Here is an 18,664-nt window from a genome sequence, read left to right as displayed (position 1 = left end):
TGTCAGCTACTAATTCCCCTCTGTGGTGACCACTTCTAACCTCTAATTTTTAACCTATAGACTAGTTTAACAGCATGGTCCTTTATATAAACTCAATAATATGGTATGCATTCTTGCATGTCTGTCCTTTTTTTTTTTGCTGATTATTATACTTAAGAAAAATCATTCTTATTGTCGAGTGTAGTTGAAGATTTTTTTTCGTTGCTTTATGTTATCTTTTTGTTTGTATAAATTGCAGTCTATTAATATATTCTGCTGTTCATGCGCATTTGGGTAGGTTTCAATCTGGGTCATCAGGAATAATCGGCAGCCACTCGAATCTGACATTTTGCTAAAAGAGCGCACAAATTGCAAAAACCAAATCCTCCACATTTCAGTAGAGCTATTCCTTCAGGAATAGAGGTGATCAGAGGGCATTTGGCATCAATGTTCTGTCTGGTTTTACATATACATGTAACTAGTATCTTTACGACTTGGATCTTCTATATGGGTCTACCTTTTTCATATGCTAAACAAAGGAAACCTTATCTTAAACTTCTTTTTTACAGAGAATGTACAGAAATTAACAAAAAATGTCTTATTGTGCAAAAGTATATAATGTGAAAGTCCTTGGGAATTCTAAAAGCATTACACAAATATTGGTCATGATCATGGACAGACTTACAAAGCAAGTGAATGTTAAGGTCAAATAGTCATAATAGCTAAAACAAAACTAAAGTCAAATCTGTTGAGGCTTTCCTCATTTAATTCTCTTTTTCACTGAGTGTACTTTAAGTCTACTTTTATTTACTTAGACAACAAGAGAGTGAAAGAGACAAAGAGAATGAGAGAACGCTATCCAGGAAACATTAAGCTTGAAATTCTTGCCAAGAACTAGATAGGATCCCCATAGAGTGAGGTGTTATGGTTATTGACAGTCATTTCTCCCCCTTCCCAGGACTCATAAACTAACTAGATGTCCTCCAAGTTCCACCCTGGACATTAAGGACCCGAGTGCATCGTCAGCATGTGACTCCACCCTCTCTCCCCCGGGGAATGCACATTCTCAATGCACCCACTCCTCTTCTTTCTGCTACAGCAAAAGTACGCTGCAATCAAGGGCACATTTATAGGTCAATGAGTTGAAAATTGGTTGTCTTGAAGTTTTTGATTTTTAAATACATTTATACAAACTGGTTCAAATGAAAAATAGGCTGGGATGTGAAAAAATGAGGGCTGCCACCTTGCTTTAATATTCACAATATTGCCTACTTATTTTTAGTTTCTGGATATTAATGTAGCACTGACTTGGCACCTGTCTCTGTCAATAAGAAAAGGATAATAAAATGGGTAAATGCAAACCAAAGAATTTGTGGGCTGCATGATAAGTGTGATTTTTTTCTAGTTAAAAAAAAAATGATGTTCATCTGGGAACAAACTAACTTAAAGATTTTAAAAGCCAATTTCAGCTCAGCTGCTGGGGTTTGTTTGAAATCTACCACTGACTGAGGTGTGAAGCTTACATTTGATACAGTAAATCTTGTCGACTGTTATTTTAAAGGACTGAAATGTGCTTTTATAGCAAAATTGTCTCAAATAAAAAAATACATTTTTACAATCTCACTCTGTCATAAACTTTCATGTCAGGTTTTGGCTCTACAATACACGTGAGGATGCATTATCCAGGAATAGGAAGGAGGCATGCATAATAACTTGTTTTATTTCTACTGTGAGACAGATACAGAAATTATCCTATACCTTTCGTGTGATCAAAATACTAAATATGTCATAGTTGATCAGAAATGACCCATAAGTATATCTTGAGTCATGAGGCTATTCCTCATTGCTGCAAAGGAAGTTTTTTGTTTTTTGGTTTTTTTTGTTTGTTTGTTTTTTTGATAAAAATGTAATGCTATATATACAAGAAGTCCTCTGGAACGTTGTTATGATTTCTACCAGGACAAAAAAACTCCAGGCCCAAATTCCAAAACTGAGGGGTACCTGATTTTATATCATTGTCACACTAACATGTCAAAAATTGTGTTTTCGCAAAAAAGTTTGAAATAAGTTGTACCTGATTAAATTGTAGCCTTCTCACTATTATGGATACTATTATTTCAATTTTGAAACCAATTAAATAGATTCTCTTTGTGTGATTATAAAGTCTGTTTAGGTGGGTGTGTGAGAATATAAAAAAACAAGTTGGAAATGACATCAAATCACTAACATTTATTAATCATTGGCATATCATGTGGCAATAGATCATTGGCATCGCACTTGTCAATAGATAGCAATTATAGAAAGTAAACTGGCAAGCAGTTTTCATCCCAATGGGGATTTCTTTTTAGAGTGTGTTAGTTTATTTATTTACCTTGGGTATCTGAGCACATGAGAAAAGCATTTAAAAATAAAATAATCAGCTTGTGGAAAAAATCACAAGGTATTGCTTACTTCTTTCAAAAAACACCAGTGTGACACACTCATAATTCCCAAAGAAGAGTCCTCTACTCTTAGACTTAGTCTTTCAGGGCTTCTGTAAATTTGTGTATATGTGTATTCATATATAATGTAGGATGTTCATAGTGTCCCTTCCCATATGCTGCTGCTACAAAATGCTTTTAGGGAAATTCAAACAAGATGAGGAATGTGCCAGTGCTTTGGAAAAACTGAAACCTTGACTCTTGTGCCAAACACTGAGTATGGTATATTTTTTACATTTATGAATCTGCTGATTGTTAGAACAACTTTACGTCGTTATTTTCGCTTGTCATTAGGGTCTAAATGTGGACTGTGATGCCCGTCACTTGAAGGGTAAGTGTCTAGGTGAAAACTCACTATTTTTCCCTTACCTATTATTATAGTTCCTACACACTTGTTACTCAGTGTGGCCCTTGGACTAGTAATACTGGCTTTCACCTGAGAACTCATTTAAAATGAAAGTCTCAGTCCCATCTCAGACTTACCAGACAAGAATCTTCATGTTAACAGGATCCCTAGGTCTGAGAAGTACGGTCTATACAACTCTGAGCAAGAATGAAGAATTGCTGGAAGAAGATGATGAAACAGATGTAAAGAATGGTAGAAGTTAGTGATCTTTCCTGTAATTAAGTTGGAATTGAAAATCCAATGAAATACCATAGTGGGAAGGGGATTGTGACTGCTATTACTTAGGTGCATGGAGAAAGCTTCCCTGATGATATGACCTGTAGGCAGAATTCTAAAGCAAGTGAAGAAACAATGAAGTGAAGGAATATGGAGAGCATTTTATGCACAGGGAATGCAAATGGAAAGACCCTGACCTACTTTATGAAGTAATACTTCTGGTTTTCCATGACACTGATATGAAGAACTTAGGGAAAGAAATGTCCATCTCTATTAAGAAACTCCATAGAAAATTCCCCTCCATGGAAATTATGGTGGCTCATCTTGTAAATAGCAGGAAAATTGGGATGAAAATGGGCAATAATTTTTTATATAGACAGCAACCCCTTTGTATGCCTATTAAAGTATGCTATATGATACAGATAGTAAAGAGAACTGATCATCTTTCTTAGGATCTTGTGAATCCTTTCAGAAGTGAAAAACAATTATTCTGTGTTAACCACTAATGTATTAAGCAAATCAACTGAGCATCATGTAGACATTTTAAAATAATCAAAGGATAATCAAGGCATAAGGGAAGAGGTTTAAATTACCAAATTTTAGAAATGAAAAAAAATTAGCTTGTATTCAATGAGTATAATGCTCAGATAGATGCAACCCACAAACACATATACACATTTCAAATCGCTATATCACTGTTATGGTGGCTACAGAATGAAACATAAAGGAAGTCAATCAAGAAGAAGGGCAGAGAGGATAGGGAGACATAAAGCAAAAACAGGAGGAATAAAAGCCTAAAGAAAAAAAAGTAGGAAAAGAAGAGAAGTGGGGGTATAAAATAATAGAACAAGAGATAGGAGAAAGAGTATTCACACAAAAATGAGAAAAAAAGAAACAAAGAAGTGGCCTAATTGGTTCTAAATTTTTAGAGGAATAGATTTTTTCATTTTAGTTTATTTTTGCCTCACCTCAATTTCAATCTGGCTATGCACTTTAGAGTGGTTTAAAGTACTGCCTCTGTTTTCTTTGAAAAGTGATTCCTGGGACACCAGTTAGTTAAGCATCTGCCTTTAGCTCTGGTGATGATCCCAGGGTCCTGGGATGGAGCTCTGCATCAGACTTCCTGTTCAGTGGGGAATCTGCTTCTCCCTCTCCCTCTGCCCCTCCCACATGCTTATGTTCCCCCTCCTTCCCTCTCAAATAAGTAAAATCTCTTTTTTGTTGTTGTTGTTGTTGTTGTTGTTGTTGTTTATTGGGGTTCGATTTGCTGACATATAGCATAACACTCAGTGCTCATCCCGTCAAGTGCCCCCCTCAGTGCCCATCACTCAGTCACCCCAACCCCCTGCCCACCTTGCTTTCCACCACCCCTTGTTTGTTTCCCAGAGTTAGGGGTCTCTCATGTTCTGTCTCCCTCTCTGATATTTCCCACTCATTTTCTCTCCTTTCCCCTTTAATCCCTTTAACTATTTTTTATATTCCCTGTATGAATGAAACCATATAATGTTTTTCCTTCTCCAATTGTCGTATTTCATTCAGCATAATACCCTCTAGTTTCATCCACATTGAAGCAAATGGTGGGTATTTGTCATTTCTAATGGCTGAGTAATTTCCATTGTATACATAGACCACATCTTCTTTATCCATTCATCTTTCGATGGACACCGAGGCTCCTTCCACAGTTTGGCTATTGTGGCCATTGCTGCTAGAAACATTGGGGTGCAGGTGTCTCAACTTTTCACTGCATCTGTATCTTTGGAGTATATCCTCAGTAGTGCAATTGCTGGGTCATAGGGCAGGTCTATTTTTAACTCTTTGAGGAACCTCCACACAGTTTTCCAGAGTGGCTGCACCAGTTCACATTCCCACCAACAGTGCAAGAGAGTTCTCCTTTCTCCACATCCTCTCCAACATTTGTTGTTTCCTGCCTTGTTAATTTGCCCCATTCTCACTGGGGTGAGGTGGTATCTCATTGTGGTTTTGATTTCTATTTCCCTGATGGCAAGTGATGCAGATCATTTTCTCATGTGCATGTTGGCCATGTCTGTGTCTTCCTCTGTGAGATTTCTCTTCATGTCTTTTGCCCATTTCATGATTGGATTGTTTGTTTCTTTGCTGTTGAGTTTAATAAGTTCTTTATAGATCTTGGAAACTAGCCCTTTATCTGATAGGTCATTTGCAAATATCTTCTCCCATTCTGTAGGTTGTCTTTTAGTTTTGTGGACTGTTTCTTTTGCTGTGCAGAAGCTTTTTATCTTGATTATGTCCCAATAATTCATTTTCGCTTTTGTTTCCCTTGCCTTCATAGATGTATCTTGCAAGAAGTTGCTGTGGCCAAGTTGAAAAAGTTGCCTGTGTTCTCCTCTAGGATTTTGATGGATTCTTGTTTCACATTTAGGTCTTTCATCCATCTTGAGGTTATCTTTGTGTATGGTGTAAGAGAATGGCCTAGTTTCATTCTTCTGCACGTGGCTGTCCAATGTTCCCAGCACCATTTATTGAAGAGATTGTCCTTTTTCCAGTGGATAGTCTTTCCTGCTTTGTCAAATATTAGTTGACCATAGAGTTAAAGGCCCATTTCTGGGTTCTCTATTCTGTTCCATTGATCTATGTGTCTGTTTTTGTGCCAGTACCACACTGTCTTGATGATCACAGCTTTGTAGTACAACTTGAAATTCGGCATTATGATGCCCCTGGTTCTGGTTTTCTTTTTCAATATTCCCCTAGGTATTCGGTGTCTTTTCTGATTCCACACAAATCTTAAGATGATTTGTTCCAACTCTCTGAAGAAAGTCCATGGTATTTTGATAGGGATTGCATTGAATGATAGGGTAACATTGACATTTTCACAATATTAATTCTTCCAATCCATGAGCATGGAATATTTTTCCATCTCTTTGTGTCTTCCTCAATTTCTTTCAGAAGTGTTCTGTAGTTTTTAGGGTATAGGTCTTTTACCTCTTTGTTTAGGCTTATTCCTAGATATCTTATGTTTTTGGGTCCAATTGTAAATGGGATTGACTCCTTAATTTCTCTTTCTTCAGTCTCATTGTTAGTGTATAGAAATGCCACTGACTTCTGGGCAATGATTTTGTATCCTGCCACACTGCCAAATTGCTGTATGAGTTCTAGCAATCTTGGGGTGGAGTCTTTCGGTTTTCATATACAGTATCATGTTGTCTGCAAAGAGGGAGAATTTGACTTCTTTGCCAATTTGAATGCCTTTAATGTCTTTTTGTTGTCTGATTGCTGAGGCTAGGACTTCCAGTACTATGTTGAATAGCAGTGGTGAGAGCCGACATCCCTGTTGTGTTCCAGATCTTAGGGGAAAGGCTCTCAGTGTTTCCCCATTGAGAATGATATTTGCTGTGGGCTTTTCACAGATGGCTTTTATGATGCTGAGGAAAGTTCCCTCTATCCCTACACTCTGAAGAGTTTTGATCAGGAATGGATGCTGAATTTTGTCAAATGCTTTCTCTGCATCTATTGAGAGGATCATATGGTTCTTGTGCAGGACACTGATCTGCTGTCCCCCGGCACCCTGGTCAATGTGGCACATGGCGCCAGTAGCAGCGGTGGTGTGGAGAGCAGCCGGCACCTGAGCCGCAGCAACATTGATATTCCCCGAAGCAATGGTGTTAAGGACCCCAAAAGGCAGTGGCCCCGAAAGAGGAGCGACTCATCCACCTACGAGCTGGACACCATCCAGCAGCACCAGGCCTTCCTATCCAGCCTCCATGCCAATGTGCTGAGGAACGAGCCCAGCTCCCGCCGTTCGAGCAGCTCCACCATGCTGTATGGCTCAGGGGCCGTGGGGAAATTTGACTATGAGATCGCAGATCTTTTCCTCTTTGGGTGCCCACTGGGGCTGGTCCTGGCCTTGAGGAAAAGTGTCATCCCTGCCCTGGATGTTTTCCAGCTGCGGGCGGCCTGCCAGCAAGTCTACAGCCTCTTCCACCCCGCGGACCCGTCGGCCTCCCGCTGGAGCACAGCTGGAGTGGAGATTCCAGGCCCTGCTGCCTTTCAGCATCCCCCGCTACCAACGCTACCCGCTGGGGCACGGCTACTCCACACTGCTGGCAGACGCACTCCAGACCAACAACACGGTCTTTCAAGAGCACATGTCCCCCTCCTCGCCCAGTGCCGCCACCACCACCCAAGACTTCCGCCGAGCCAGTGAGATCAGCATTGCCAGCCAGGTGTCGGGCATGGCCGAGAGCAACACAGCATCCAGCATTGCCCAGATTGCAGCAAAGTGGTGGGGTCAGAAGCGACTATGCCCTGTACTGCCCTGATGCCCTGACAGCCTTCCCCACGGTGGCCCTGCCCCACCTCTTCCACACCAGCTACTGGGAGTCAACAGATGTGGTCTCCTTCCTGCTGAGACAGGTCATGAGGCATGACAACTCCAGCATCTTGGAGCTGGATGGCAAAGAGGTTTCGGTGTTCACCCCCTCAAAGCCAAGAGAGAAGTGGCAGAGCAAGAGGACCCATGTGAAGCTGAGGAATGTGACCGCCAACCACCGGATCAATGATGCAGTCGCCAATGAGGATGGCCCACAGGTTCTGATGGGCCGGTTCATGTATGGGCCCCTGGATATGGTCACTCTGACTGGAGAGAAGGTGGATGTGCACATCATGATGCAGCCACCCTCGGGCCAGTGGCTGTACCTGGACACACTGGTGACCAACAGCAGCAGGCGGGTCTCCTACACCATATATGAACCCCACCGCTGGGTGTGGGCGTCTACCCCATCAAGATGGTGGTCAGGGGAGACCACACATTTGCTGACAGCTACATCATCGTGCTGCCCAAGGGCATGGAGTTTGTGGTCTTCAGTACTGATGGCTCCTTTGCCACCAGCGTGCCCATCATGGGCAGTGACCCCAAAGTGCGGGCCGGGGCTATGGACGTGGTACGGCACTGGCAGGACCTGGGCTACCTCATTATCTATGTGACGGGCCGGCCTGACATGCAGAAGCAGAGGGTGGTGGCATGGCTGGCCCAGCACAGCTTCCCCCACGGCGTGGTGTCCTTCTGTGATGGCCTGGTGCACGACCCACTGCGGCACAAGGCCAACTTCCTGAAGCTGCTCATCTCTGAGCTGCACCTGTGCGTGCACGCGGCCTACGGCTCCACCAAGGACGTGGCGGTCTACAGCTCCATCAGCCTGTCCCCTATGCCGATCTACATCATGGGCTGGCCCACCAAGAAGCTGCAGCAGCAGTGCCAGGTCATCATGGATGGCTGTGCGGCTCACCTGGCCCAGCTCAAGAACAACCACCAGGCACGGCCGGCCCGCAATGCTGCCACCCGCATGGCACTGTGGAAAGGCAGCTTCGGCCTGCCAGGCCAGGGTGACTTCTTGTGCTCCCGGAACCACCTGCTCTGTACCATCTCAGCCAGCCCAGCGGGCCTGGCCACCGGCATGATCGGACACAGAGCCAGGCAGATGGTGACAGCGGGGACAGCGCAGCATGAGTGTGGCAGCTGGCTGCTGGGGCCGCACCATGGCCCACCGGCTTGAGCCAGGGGCAGCCGCGGGCCCCAAGTAGGACACCGTTAGTGAGGCGCTGTGGTCTCCATGGTGCTAGGCCAGGGCGGCCAGCCCCGCCAGGAGGCTTGGCCTGGGCACACAATGTCAACTGGAGACAAGCTTGTCCCAGGGCCTGGTAGAGGACATAGGCCATGCCACACAGCCCTCCTAGCCCTGCCTCATGTCCTAGGGTCTGAGGGGTTCCAGCTTGCAAGAAGACCTGTCCCAGGATGACAGAGGGACCAGGAGTCCCCATGCGGACTGGCCCATGAGGCACTCCTAGACATTTGCCCTGCGTTGACCTCCCAGCATCCTGATGCTGGACTTGGGCCCAGCCTGTCACCTCCCATCCACTAGCTCACCCTTACCCCTCCAGATCCCCTCCCACTTGGTAGCAGCTCCACTGGGGGACAGCCTGCTTCTTGTTAACTCAAGTTACTCAACTGTTCAACCTCACTGGTTTTGCACTGATTTTTGAGAGTGGAGATCCATTACTGTCTCCTGTGACTACAGACATGCATGAAAATCCAACGTTTGCTAATCTGGGACCTATAGCCACACAGAAGGCTCCAGGGCAGCAAATCTTTGTGCAAGCAGGAGAGAAAGGCCATATCTTAATTTCTGCAGCGCTGCCTGGCCCACCAGCACTGTGGCAGCCCCGTACCCTTGTCCACCTGTCCACGTGCTCCACTTGGAACCCAGTCCGGTGGCGAGGCCCAGAGCCGGCTCCCAAGAAGCTATGCCTTGGGCTCCTGGGCCTAGCCAGGCCCAGCCTCCTCTTCGACGCCTCGCCTGCCGCCAGTCAAGGCCATGTGCCTTGGCTTTCCTGCATTTCTACACCTTTCTACTTCTCCAATCTGATTTCTATGAGGTTTTTTTTAAAAGAGGAAAAACAAAACAAAACAAAAAATAAAAAACAAATATGCCTTCTGGCCCTCTGGCCCTCTCGGCGCTCTCTGGAACCCCAATAGATTTTTTCCTTCTGAGGCTATTATTTATTTCCCTTAACCTTTCCTCATGGTCTTTTAATTGTTTTTCTTTTTTCCTCAGCTTCCTTCCTGGTCATCAACTTGTCCTCTATGTCTCTCACTTTCTTCTACCTCATTAACCCTCAGTCGTTAGCACCTCCAGTTTGGTTTGGATTGCATCTCATTTAATTGATTTTTAATTTCGGCCTGATTAGATCTAAACTCTGCAGTCATGAAGTCTCTTGAATCCTTTATGCTTTTTTCCAGAGCCACAAGTAGCTTTATAATTGTGCTTCTGAATTGGCTTTCTGACATTGAATTGTAATCCAAATTCTGTAACTCTGTGGCAGAGAGTACTGTTTCTGATTCTTTCTTTTGTGGTGAGTTCTTTCTAGTCATTTTGCTCAGTGCAGAGTGGCTGCATGAGCGGGCTGAGTCAAGAATATCAACCATGACCTAAATAAATTTCACCCTAGATGATTCTGCTGAGGTCAGAGACCAGAAATTGAAAACAAAGATCAGAATGAAATAAAACAAAAGGACCACTAAAGTGAAAAACAAATTTAAAAAAAAGTAGTAAAAAATAAAAGGCCAAGAATCCCAAAGAAGAGGGGAAAAAAAGAAAAAAAGAAAAAAGAAAAAAGAAAAATAAAGGAGAAGAAAAAAGAAAGGGAGGGAAGTGGGGGATGGTGGTGATGACAAAGTTGTATTGGAGGGAGAATGTAGCTTATCTGAGGGGTTCTAGAGGGTGATCCTCTTGATTCTGAATATATTAAGTTCTGTATGTTAGAAGATGCTCAGTCCCAAATTTATATAAACCAGAAATACTTGTAGAAGGCCCCGACACTAACCACCAAAACATAAATGAGATAAAAGAGGGGGGCAGAATGGGAGTGAAGAGAGAATATAATCTCACAGAATGAACCAGCACGGTATACCACTTGGTTCTGGGTGCATGCTGGTCATGTTTTAGAAGGTATTAACTTCTGCCATTGTAGAACAAAATGAGGCAGAGAAAACAAAAAACACAAAACAAAACAAGACAAAACAAAAAAAGTATCTTGTATATTTCCCAAAATTAAGTTGAGTATGTTGAAGGGAATCTAGAAGTGGAAAATATATCTAGGACCTGTAGTTGTAGAAGTATGAAAGTCAAAAAGAAAGAATCCTAAAAATGAAGAGGTGGTAAAATATTTTAGTTAAGGTGGGAAAAGAGAAAAAAAATTGGAAATTTATAGTCTGATATAAAAATGAGTTGTACTGGAAAAAGGAAGAAAGAAAAAACATTAGGAGGGGTAGCCTCTGGTTCTACATACTGTAAATCCCTTGACTTCCCCTGGAGCTTTCCAGCGCTGCCTGGTCCAGAACTTGCTCTTCCCCTGTCCTTCCAGCTGGTCTTTTGGGGGAGGGGCCGGCTGTGCTGATTCTCAGGTGTGTGCACCTGGGGGAGGAGCCCTGCCCCCACCCCTGCTGGGTGCCAAGCTCAGTAGAGCTGTTTACCCTGTGAGGCCTCTGTCCTCTGGTGGTCCCTCCAGGAGGAACAACAACACTGGCAGAGGCAAGCTCTCCAGCTCTAGAGTCAGCTCCCCACTAGTAACTACCACAGTCTCCCAGTCCACACTGGCCTAGGTGCTCTCGGGGAGGCGGGGCACTGATCTACCCAGATTGGGGCGCCTGGTGGCAGGAGAGTTCTCCCTGTCCTGTGCCCTCCCTGCCTCCACCTGTCCCAGGAGGAGCGCAGGATCCTGGGCTGTGTCTGCTTGGCGCCTTGGGATCCGGGGCCTGTGCTGCTGGAATTGTGCTCTCCGGGCTGCGGCTCCCCAAGGGAAGGGGGCGCAGACTCCTTGGCTTGGAGCCGCCTACCTGACTGACTGGCTTCTTCCAGATACCAAATAAAATCTTTAAAAAGAAAAGAAAAGTGATTCCTGAGCACAATTCTTCAACTGCTTCTCACCGGGAGCAAGTCTGAGACCTTCCTCTGAGTGGAGTCACTGCAGGCCTGTCAGAAATGGTGGAGCTCTTGGATCTGCATGTCTGTTGCTAGGGTAATTTCACAACAGGATTCAACTGGATTCCAAAGAGGATTTGCAACAAAAGTCTCATTCTGTGGTAAACAAAAAAGTGGCATGTTGGAATCTTCACATTTTTGGCTAGGTGACTCTTCAAATACCAGGTGGAATCAACATGGTAGGCTTTACCTCAGTGGCAGCTCTTTTGCTCTGGATCTGGAAACCAACACATGTAGAAAGACACAGCCATCACTTCAATATTCAGTTCAAGTTTGATGTTCCTGTGTTATACCTTGTCCTCCTTTTCTAGTTTTTTACTGTGCTCTGGGGGAAAAGAAAAGACTCAAAATTGCAATGAAATGATGAAGGTTTATGGTTTTTTGTTTTTGTTTTTTTCAAATTCCCAAGAAAGTAGTGGAAAAGAGCCCTCCTAACCATTGTGAATTTTTTTTTTGTTTTGATTTGTTTTTGTATTATTTAGTGATAGAATTAGTGGTACAGCTAGGTTCTTTTTATTTTTCTTATTTCAGAAACAAAAGTTCTATAATAAATTCCTATTTACTTTGAATTATGTGTGAATTCCTGTTTTGGCTTTTAAACTGTAGGTGAAATTCACTTTTATGAATGTCAAGAAATAATGACTATATAAAAGAGGGAAGTTTTAGCTTTCATAACTCAGCAACACAATTCTTGCTCTAACCTTCTCTTTTTTAGCACTTTGTGTTGCTTTTTATTTTTCTCTCCTATCAGCTCTCACATTGATGTCATTCAAATATAAAGGTAAGAAAAGTGCCAAATTTATATTTGTATCTAAAACAGGCCTGTGGTACAGGTCTTCTGACAGGAAAAGTGATAGCAAGGAAAGAAACAAACAAACAGTAATAAAAAGGCGTACAATAAATAGATTCAATGCAGGCAATAGAAGGAAATTTCTAATGTATATATATTAATTTCTTGGAAGTTAAAACCAAAGAAATTGCCCAGAAAATTGAATAAAAAGATGAAAAGTATAGAATATATGAAAAGAAAAGAGGACTATCCTAGGGGTTTCACCATAAGTAATTAAGTGGAAGTTCAACTAAAATATAAAACAGAAAAAATTTTGAAGAAATACTGCAAGAGAATTTCCAGAACTGAAAAACACACATCTTCAGATTGGAAAAACTCATTGGGTACTAAGCAAATGAATAAAATAAAATTAAAAAATACTTAGGCCCATCAGAAAATCTAATAACAATAAAGAAAAAGAGGAAGCCCTAGAAGCTTTAGGTGTGAGAGAAACAATTATTATCCACCACAAAACAATTGATCAAATAGAATGAAATAGAATTCAACTGCCATCAGATTTCTTAATAAATATTCGAGATGTCCTAAAATAGGGAAGTAATGCCTTTAAACTCTGAAGGGAAGTATTTTCTTTTCTTTTTTCTTTTTTTTTTAAGATTTTATTTATTTATTCATGAGAGACTCAGAGAGAGAGAGAGACAGAGACATAGGCAGATGGAGAAGCAGACTCCCCACAAGGAGCCTGATGTGGGACTCGATTCCAGCATCCTGGGATCATGCCCTGGGCCAAAGGCAGATGCTCAACCGCTGAGCCACCCAGGCGTCCCTGAAGGGAAGTATTTTCAATCCCAAATTCTATGTTCAGGCAAATTATCAATAGAATGTGAAGTGAAAATAAGTTGATTTTCAAATATACACATTCTTAAAATGTATCTCTTTTGATCCTCCTCTTAGAAAGCTACTGTAGGATATATTTCAGGAAAACAAGAGAAAAAATGAAAAAAATGAGAAGGACATGAAATCTAGCAAAGGGGGAACCTGCAACAAGAAAGCAGTGGAGTGTCTGAGTGACTGACTGAGGCACAGCAGACAGAGCAGACCCCGGCAGAAGATGAGAACTACAGAGTGAAGGTCTTCCAGAAAACAAGGCCAAATTTTTAAAAAAGGGATTCTGTTTAGTCAACTGAAAAATCTACCAACAGGCATTTGAAAGATCTGTTGGAATATTTGGAAAATGTAGTGACGACTCCGAATGAAACTGGGAGTTATGGAGGGGAAAGGCAATGGTTAATTCCATGGGCAAAATGTAAGAAAAAGAAGTGCAATCATGGTATAAACTACCAACACATATTAAGTAATGTAAACCCTTCCTGTTAAAAAAAAAAAAAAAAGTGTTAAACTACATTGGGAGAAGGAAGTAAGAGGGGGAGAGAGAGAGAAAGAGAGAGAGAGAGAGAGAGAGAGAGAGAGATGGAGAGTGTCTGTATGTGTGTGTATGTGTGTCCATATGCTTGTGTGTGTTTGACTGAGGGCAGGGCAGACCATAACAAAAATAAACTGATAATATCTGAAATTGATGATTGAAGAAATGATAATGAAAATCAATTATTTTAGAGTATCTAGGGGGGTGCCTGAGTGGCTCAATCGGTTAAGCATCTGCCTTTGGCTCAGGTCATGATCTCAGGGTCCTGGGGTGGAGCCCCACCAGGAGCTCCCTGCTCAGCAGGGAGTCTGCTTCTCCCTTTCCTTCCACCCTTCTCCCCCTATCCCCACTCATGCTCTCTCTCTCTCATTCTCCCAAATAAATAAATCTTTAAAGATAAAAAATAAAAAATTGAGATAATTAGAAGAAACAGCCAAAAGAATTAGAACCTTTAGGGGACCTGGTTGGGTAATAGAAAAAGTGGAGGAGGCTATTTATATTAAAAACTATTGGAAAATATGTGACTTGAAATCATGTCATTCATTATTTTTTTTAAAAGATTTTATTTATTTATTCATGAGAGACAAACCGAGAGAGAGGCAGAGACACAGGCAGAGGGAGAAGCAGGCTCCATGCAGGGAGCCTGATGTGGGATTTGATCCTGGGACTCCAGGATCACACCCTGGGCCAAAGGCAGGCTCCAAACTGCTGAGCCACCGGGGGATCCCTCATTCATTACTTTAAAATAAAATAAAAAATAATTTAAAAAATAAACATAAACTACTCTCAATTATAATGTTTTTGTCTACTAATATAAATGTAGTTCCTTTTTATGCTATCAATACCATTCATGATTTTGAGACAAATTATGCTGCATGGGCTTAAGAAAATGATCATGCTCCCCACCATGGTTTCTTTAAAATAATATTTTTTTAAAAAAGGGAGAATTGTATTCTATCACAAGGAATTGGGTGAAGAATTCATAGGATTTGGATACATGACATCTGCCCAGAGGTTTGCATATTATTCAAGTTTTGAAGAATTTGCTGAGGATATTAGACTGGTGCATAATCCTAACTAAGGTGATTCAAATCCAAACATGGATGTATTTTAATTCATGATATCAAACTAGCCCTGAGATAAAGTGTGTGTATGTGTGTGTGTGTGTGTGCATGTGTGTTGTACATAGTGGAGGAATGAGGAGGTGGCAGACAAAGTAATAAGAATCACACAGCTTTCCTGTTCTCCAAGGATTACTATTGATGCTTCTGATCCCTGGGGCTTATGGATGAACTGTGTCTCAGTCCATGGTATTCTTTATTTTTGGGCAATGCGTTATCAGAGGAAACTCTTTGTGTCATTAAATCAGTACAGTGGCTCCTGTCTTTTGAGGTCTTACCAGTTACACCAACAGCATTCCTGCATCATTTCTTGTTTCTTTCTCTTTGTTCTCAGCCTAAGTGGTACATGGTTTGCTTAGTCTCCTCCAGACTATTTCCCTCCAGCACATTGCTCAGCGCAGCAGCCACAGGGGTGAGGCCCCCCACCTCAGTACACAAAGAGCCTAATTTAAATCCTCTCTCATGATTCAGGGTCCAGCTTTGAACCCACCTCTTAATCATGACACAGACCACTTCATCTGCCTCACAAGATTTCTTCTTAATTCTTTTAAGTGCCTTTATTTAGTTATTTTGATTGTGTTAGCATTCCTGTTTGTTTGATTATGCTCTAACCTTGCAATTACGATTTTTTTCTTTTAGTGCACCACATGCTATGGCACTGAGAAAAGGGTTGCTGGGTGTCAAGTGTTCTGAAACTATTTAGAGGTCAATGGCCCTCTAAAATACAGCACCTGTAACATTGATTTGCAAGACAGATGTGCTTTTAAAACAAAGTACTTTTATAAATGGTCTCATTACGGATAGCTTATTTTATGCTGTGAAAGACAGGATACTAGAAGGAATGTTGACGATGACTACATATTAGGTACCCCCTTCCCTTTGGGATTGAGGGGAAATGGGGAATCATTTAACTATTCATTAATATGCTTAGAAAAAAATCCAATATTCACTTTAATCAAAATCATATAACCAACCTTCTTTTTACAGAATACCTAGTGCCAGGGCTGGCCAGTGTGTTTGTTTCCCTGGTAGAAGCCTCCAGTCCTTGCTGACTGATTGGATTGTGACATTTACCAGTATTAAGTTAATTCAATTCCATCCAATTCAATCAGTAATCGTGTACCAATTACATTGTGCAAGTATACTACTTGCAATACAATTTGCCTACATCTCAGATCCTGTCCTGGAAGAGTCACAGTCTAGTAGGAGGAATAAACATATGATTAATTAAGCATACCAGGTTGTGACAAATATAAGAAAGAAAACACCATGACGATCATAGGGGCAATTTTCTATACCTGGAGTTAATGTGCTCACAAACATATATGCAATAGTATAATGCAATTCTTATTTTGAAGATTTTTTAAATACTTTTTCTACTCATGCATCTCTTTTCAGCATTTTCTAGTGATTTTGAATTCTTTCAAAATCAGAGTAGTGGAAATGGAAATGGTAATATTAGTTCATTTGTGTGAATATTTTCTGGACTAAAATGTGATGGGACAAGGTGCTAGATCTCCACTCAGAAACTTTCTAGAACCAAAACACACTGAGCTTCAATATCTAATCTGGGATGTTCCTCCATTCTTCCGGAGTTGTCATTGTCCAGAAAAGCATCATCACATTTGTATTTTCTTTTTGAACATCAGCATTGGCAAGAGTAGCCTATAATGCAATTATGTTGGTCCCTGAGTGCCAAAGGGTAAACCTCTCCAAAGCCATTTAAATTAATCAAGAAAGCAAAATGTTAATAAGTCAATACTGCGAGTAAGCAGGGAAAATTTGTATCCTGAGCATCATCCCATCTGCAAAACTGGGTATGATAAATGAAATAGCAATATGAAATGTGACTTGGTTTGAGAATAATGTTTGATGATGTGCATAGCCTGTTCAAGTCACCAATTAGATATAATCAGAAGAAAGAGTCGTTTAAAAATGTTTCTCTACTTCATTTTGGTGGAATATGATTCTACAGAACACATTCAGAATTAAGATGCTTGTATGTATTTAGTTTAATTAAATATTTTATCAAATGTCATCTACTTATTATTTCCACTCTACAATTTTCCATAATACTCAGAAGAGTTAGCTAATTTTTAGCATTTCTGTTGACTGTCTCAAAATTGAACACTATTGTTTTATGCTTCTATACATCTTGTGGTTGTCACAAAATCTCTTCCTCTCATCACCTTCAGCTTTGCTGAGAAAACCAAGTGGAATTAGTAATCACTCACAGCATTTAGAAGCTCAGCTGACCTGAATGAAAAGCTCAGGGCACATCCAGGTTGAAAAATAAATTGCTTTGCCTTGTTGCAATCTTTGCATATTTCCACTCCATTCCCTATGATTGTTTCTTATTCTTAATCAAAAGGAAAATGCAAACAGATACATTATGTAAGACAGTGGACTAGGAACTGGGCACCAGGTATAGACCATTTAATTAAAAGGTATAAGATGAATAGACTGTAAAATCTAGTCCTATATAGAAAGAGTGGCTTAGCAGAATTGAATGATGATCTAAGTTAACACATGTGAATTTCTGGAAGAGCGGAAAATAGCTTTGAATTCATATTAGCTTTGCTTTTACTTTATTGTGTTTCAGGTCCAAGATCACAGGCTAAGTAAAATTTTTTAAAAATAAAGAATAGAAGGAAAAAAAGGAAAGGACAGATGAAGTTAAAAAGACATCAGTCAGTATAGAGTTGCAGATTTCAATCAAAGAATATTATTCTGCTTTGCTTGTCTAGTGTTAAATGACCATCAGCATATATCTTAATAATTTCCAAACTCTTCCAATGGTGATTAGGAAGAATCAAGAAATGGCTGGACTCTGGCTTCCAAATAGCTTAAGCCAGATTGATAGTAACAAAGAAGCAACGTTACAGAGAGGAATTTTGTGATGTTTGCTAGGGGGCACTGTGAGGCCATCTTTGCCTTGTTTGTTCCTTTGAGTTGTTAGTGGTTGGTCCATTTTAATTATCTGCATTTCTGTGAGACATGAAGTATTACACCGTTAATTATGGAGTTTTCATCTTCATAATTGTTTTTATCTAGCTACTTTGACTCCACATATTTCCTGTACCCTTCAAATTCTATGTTTTCTGGTGGGATTTGGGTAAATTGAAAATACTAGATCATAGTGAGGGCTTCATCTGGGAAATGTAACTAAATCCCACCTCCCCTACAAAAAGTGACATTTGTTTTCCCCTAGAATAGCCAGGTGTGAGCACATTACAGAGTTTGCTGTTGAGTATCCAAATCTTGGGATTTGTATGCTGAGAAGCATTCCTTCTTTTCTGAAATTGACAATGGATTTTTGAAAACAGGATGCAATCCTTTCTATCATCAGCAGGGCCAGGGTTCACCCATGACCACAGTGTGATTAAATAAGAATATTAAAAAGCACCTGGGGACAGGACACTCCTATCAGTCTTGCTTCAGAGATTTTAATTTTCTGAGGTAAACCACAGTAGTTTCTAAGACACTGCTGCTTGTACCTCAGAGTATCAAAACTGAGTCAACAAATTGACTTTGGCTTCTGCTGATGCCATTTGTCCATAGTAGAGTTTTTTTTTTTTTAACTAAATTGCATTTGATATTTTCATGGTCCAGGTAAAGCCACTCAACAGTTGAATTCTTTCATTCAAATTCTCAGAAATTAAGAAAACAACTTTTACCATAAATGCTCCAACAAGGAGCAGACAGAGAACACTCATGGAGTCAGCAGAAAAGGGAGAAT

The 18,664-nt window shown here is 41.1% G+C and overlaps 1 long non-coding RNA gene and 1 pseudogene across 4 annotated transcripts in view; one reads left to right on the top strand and one right to left on the bottom strand.

Moving 5' to 3' along the window:
- LOC140639058 (uncharacterized) overlaps positions 1-11,681 on the bottom strand; it is a 32,342-nt gene extending 20,661 nt beyond the window's left edge. The window contains exons 1-2 of one of the 4 annotated variants that reach the window (XR_012035927.1): positions 11,541-11,681; positions 2,943-3,023 (exon numbers count right to left, since the gene is read on the bottom strand). This is a non-coding gene — a long non-coding RNA (uncharacterized lncRNA). Of the gene's footprint in view, positions 1-2,942; positions 3,024-11,449 lie in introns of all 4 variants that reach the window. The other 3 variants (XR_012035926.1, XR_012035929.1, XR_012035928.1) reach the window with 3 other exon arrangements.
- LOC140639054 (membrane-associated phosphatidylinositol transfer protein 2 pseudogene) lies at positions 6,581-12,084 on the top strand (annotated as a pseudogene).
- The last annotated feature ends 6,580 nt before the right edge of the window (positions 12,085-18,664 follow it).

This window comes from Canis lupus, chromosome 1 (assembly GCF_048164855.1).
Source record: "Canis lupus baileyi chromosome 1, mCanLup2.hap1, whole genome shotgun sequence".
Classification (NCBI taxonomy): Eukaryota; Metazoa; Chordata; class Mammalia; order Carnivora; family Canidae; genus Canis; species Canis lupus.
The sequence above is the reverse complement of the archived record's forward strand: the minus strand, read 5'-3'. Positions and strand labels throughout refer to the sequence as shown.